This window comes from Artemia sp. Qi Xiang Cuo, unplaced genomic scaffold (assembly GCF_049724085.1).
Source record: "Artemia sp. Qi Xiang Cuo unplaced genomic scaffold, ASM4972408v1 HiC_scaffold_3241, whole genome shotgun sequence".
Taxonomy (NCBI): Eukaryota; Metazoa; Arthropoda; class Branchiopoda; order Anostraca; family Artemiidae; genus Artemia; species Artemia sp. Qi Xiang Cuo.
In genome coordinates, this window is record NW_028300634.1 from 5,353 (window position 1) to 10,704 (window position 5,352).

Below are 5,352 nucleotides of genomic sequence, written 5' to 3' on the forward strand. Positions count from 1 at the left end.
TCGTCTCTGTGTCAACACACTGTGTCGTCTCTGTGTCGTCTCTGTGTCGACACAGAGACGACACAGAGAGACGACACAGAGACGACACAGAGACGAAACAGAGACGACATAGAGACGGCACAGAGACGACACAGAGACGACACACACACGACGAAACCCCGACTACAACGAGACCACAAAAAGATAACCCAGAGACGGCCCAGACACAGAGACGACACAGAGAAGACACAGACACAGAGACGACACCTAGACGACAACTAGACGACACAGAGACCACACACAGACAAACCCGAGACGACGACACATAGACGACACGGAGACTACACAGAGACGATACACACCCAGAGACGACTCTCTGTGTCTTCTCTGTGACACAGAGACGACACAGAGACGACACAGACACAGAGACGACACAGAGACGACTCTGTGTCGTGTCTGTGATGACAGCGAGATGCCACACAGTGAAGACACAGAGACTAAACATCGAAGACACCGCTACTACACACCGCCAGCCCAGAGGAGATTGCGAGTCTACAACTAGTCGACGACACCTAGAAGACACAGACACGTTACAGAAACACAGACGACACATAGATGACACAGACACAGAGACGACACAGAGACGACTCTGTGTCGTCTCTTTGTCGACACAGAGACGACACCGAGAGACGACACAGAGACGACACAGAGACGCCACAGAGACGACACAGAGACGCCAAAGAGACCAAACAGAGTCGCCGACACCGCGACGACCCCGACTCAGAGACGACACACAGACGACTCTCTGTGTCGTCTCTGTGTCGTCTATGTGACACCGAGAATCCACACAGACACCACACCCATATCACACACAGACGACACCCAGACGAAAACGAGACTTCACACAGAAGACACATACACTAAACACATTCGATGACACCGAGACCACTCCGAGACTACACAGAGACGACACAGACACCGAGACGACACCGAGACGTCAAAGACACAGAGACGGACACAGACCCAGAGACGACACAGAGACGACTCTGTGTCGTCTCTGTGTCGTCTCTGTGTCGACACAGAGACGACACAGAGAGACGACACAGAGACGACACAGAGACACCACCGAGATGGCACAGAGATCACACAGACACGACGACACATAAACGACACCGAGACGACACAGAGACGAACCAGACACAGAGATGACACCGAAACGAATCTCAATATCGGCTCTCTGACCCAGAGACGACACAGAGACGACACAGACCCATAGACGACACCGAGACGACCCAGAGACGATCCCGCGAAGACACCGAGCCGCCGACACCGAGACGACCCGGAGACGACCCACCGACGCCGACACCGAGACTACCCGCAGACCAACCCCACCCGCCGACGACACACACATGACTCTATGACTCGTCTCTTTGACACAGAGACGACACAGAGACAACCCCGACACCGAGACGACACACAGATGACTCTTTTACTTATCGGTTACGTCTCAGTTTGGCCACCGCAACGCCCCCAAGAGACGACCACGAGCAGCAAACCACCCCCAACCCAGACGAAACACAGACCGCACAGACAGCCCACATATAGACGACACAGATACGACCCACAGACGGCACAGAGACGATACAGAGACGACACAGACACGACGACCCATAGACGACACAGAGACGACACAGAGACCACACTGACACAGCGACGACACAGAGACAACACAAACACCGAGACGACACCGCGACGACTCTCTGTCGTCTCTGTGACGGCTCAATGTCGACACAGAGACGACACAGAGACACGACACAGAGACGACCCAAAGACGACACAGAGACGTCACAGAGATGACACCGAGAAGAACAACAGACAACGAAAAAGATCACACCCACAGACTGAACAGACACGATACAGAAACCGAGCCGACAACGCGAAGAAAACTACCCCGAGAAGACCCCCAGACGACTCTGAGTCGTCACAGAGTTGCCACCGAGGCGAAACCGAGCCACGACACAGAGACGACACAAAGACGACACAGAGACGGCACAGAGACGACACAGAGACGACACAGAGACGACGACACAGAGACGACACAGAGATGACACAGCGCCGCCACAGAGACGACACAGAGAAGAAACCGAGACGACAAAGCGCCGACACAGCGACTACCCACACACAGAGACGTCATCTCTGTGTCGACTCTGTTACAACTCTGTGCCAAAGCGCCGACACCGCGAAGCCCCAGAGACCACGCAGAGACGACCCCCACACAGCGACGACACAGAGACGACTCTGTGTCGTCTCAGTATCGTCTCTGTGTAATATCTGCGTCGACACACAGACGACACAGAGAGACGACACAGAGACGACACAGAGACGACCCAGACACGACACAGATACGACACAGACACAACATAGAGACGACGACAGAGATACGTGACACAGAGACGATCCATAAACAGAGACCACACCTACACGCCACCTAGACGCTAAAGAGACTAACCAGACATGGCCCAGTGTTGTCCGAGAGACAGCCAACTAGCAGAAGACAACGAGCCGAAAGCTAGATGGCAAAGAGACTCAAAATTGATGACAAAGACACATATAATAAACCTTGACGACACACATTCGTCGCAGTGGTGACACAGTGACGACACAGCGACATGACACCGAGACGAACCAGAGACGCCACACAGACTACAAAGAGACGGCACAGAGACTGCAAAGAGACTCAAAATACATGACGACACCCAGACGACGACAACGAGACGCCATAGAGACTACCCAGACACCACACACCCCCAGCCCCCACACCGACACTAATCCCTGGGTCGTAGGTGGTTCGTCTCGGTGACAAAGCCACCACACCGAGACGACACAGCGACTACACACACACAGAGACCACACAGACACGACTCTGTGTCGTCTCTGTGTCGACACAGAGACGACACAGAGAGACAACACAGAGATGACACAGAGACGACACAGAGATGACACAGAGACGGCTCTGTGTCGTCTCTGTGTCTCTGTGTCGTCTCTGTGTCGTCTCTGTGTCGTCTCTGTGTCGACACAGAGACGAAACAGAGATACGACACAGAGACGACACATAGACGACAAATCGGCTACACAGAGACGGCACAGAGTCGACACCGAGATGACACAGAGAAGACGACACCGAGACGACACAGAGACGACACCGAGACGGCCCCGAGACGCCACAGAGCCCACCCCGAGACGACGACACAGAGACGACACAGAGACGACACAGAGACGACAACCACACTTAGACTACACCGAGACGACTCTCTGTCTCGTCTCTGTGTAGTCTCTGTGTCATCTCTGTGTCGACACAGAGACGACACAGAGAGACGACACAAAGACGACAAAGAGACGACACGGAGACGGCACAGAGACGACACAGAGACGACTCTGTGTCGTCTCTGTGTCGTCTCTTTGTAGACCCCGATCCGACCCAGAGAGACGAAACATAGACTACACTGCGACGAAAAATAGGCGGCACATATTTGACACAGAGATGACACAGTTACGACGACTCAGAGACTACACATAGACGACACAGAGATGACACAAATATTGCACCGACACGAAACAGATACGACACAGAGACCGAGATGACACCGAGACGACACTCTGTGTCATCTATGTGACGTCTCTGTGACACAGAGACGACACAAAGACGACACAGAGACGACAAAGACACAGCGACGACACCGACACGACTCGGTGGCTTCAGTTTTTCTAGGCTTTGAATAAAACTAGCCGACCCCGATATAAGTCCCTGCGACTCAACCTCTATGGCCCAGACCCGACCCCGAGATGAGCCAGTCACGCCCCAGAGACAGCCCAGCCCAAGCCACTACTGATTGTCGACTCTTTTTCGCTCCACATAAGACCCAGCCAGCAGACCCATACCTGACCAAGAGCAGCGCCCGACAATACACATAGACCTACCCGAGATCCCCCAGAGACGCCACCGAGACGAAGACACAGAGTAGACACAGAGACGACACAGAGACGACAAAGAGACTACACAGACACAGAGACGACAAAGATACGAAACAGACACAGATACGACACAGAGACTACTCTGTGTCTTGACTGTGTCGTATATTTTTCAACACATAGATTACCCCGAGAGACGACACAGACACGACACCGAGACACAGACGACACCCATACTACCCCGACACCGACAAGACAACCAGACGACACACACACAGACGACTCTTTGACGACTCTGTGTCGTCTCTGTGTCTTCTCGGTGTCGACACAGAGACGACACAGAGACGACACAGAGACGACACAGAGACGACACCGAGACGACACAGAGACGACGACACAGAGACGACAGGGAGACGACTCTCTGTGTCGTCTCTGTGTCGACACACAGCCGACACAGAGAGAAGACACTGAGACGACACAAAGACGACACAGAGACGACACAGAGACGGCACAGAGACGAAACAGAGACGACACAGAGACGACGACTCAAAGAAGACACAGAGACGACACAGAGACGACAAAGAGACGACAGAGACACAGAGACGACACAGAGACGACAAATAGACGACAAAGACACCTAGACGACACAGAGATTACTCTGTGTGGTTTATGTGTCGTCTCTGTGTCGACACAGAGACGACACAGAGAGACGACACAGAGACGACACAGAGACGACACGGAGACGTCACAGACACGACACAGAGACGAAGACACAGACACGACACAGAGACTACACAGAGACGACCCAGACCCACAGACGACACATAGACGACACATAGACGCCACCTCGACACCCCAGAGACGACTCAGACACGACGACACAGCGACGAAACGGATACAACAAACAGACGACGAAACAGAGATTACACGAAGACCACCCCGACACAGAGACGACAACGACACCAATATATTTTTGTAAAATGTGACAACGAGCCCACACATAGACGCCACAGAACCAGAGAATAAACCGAGACTACACATTGTCGACACAGTGTCGACACAGAGATGACACAGAGAGACGACACAGAGACCAAACAGACACTACACAGAGACGACACAGAGAGACGACACAGAAACGAAACAGAGAAGACACAGAGACGTCACAGAGACGAGACCGAGACGACACAGTGACGACTACTCCGAGACGAATCAGAGATTACCCCGACACAGAGAATACACCGACACAATACAGACACAGACACGACACAGAGACGACTCTCTGTCGTCTCTGTGTCGTCTCTGTGTTGACACAGAGACGACACAGAGAGACGACACAGACAAGACACAGAGACGACACCGATACGCCACAGAGACGACACAGATACGACAGAGAGACGACCCAGA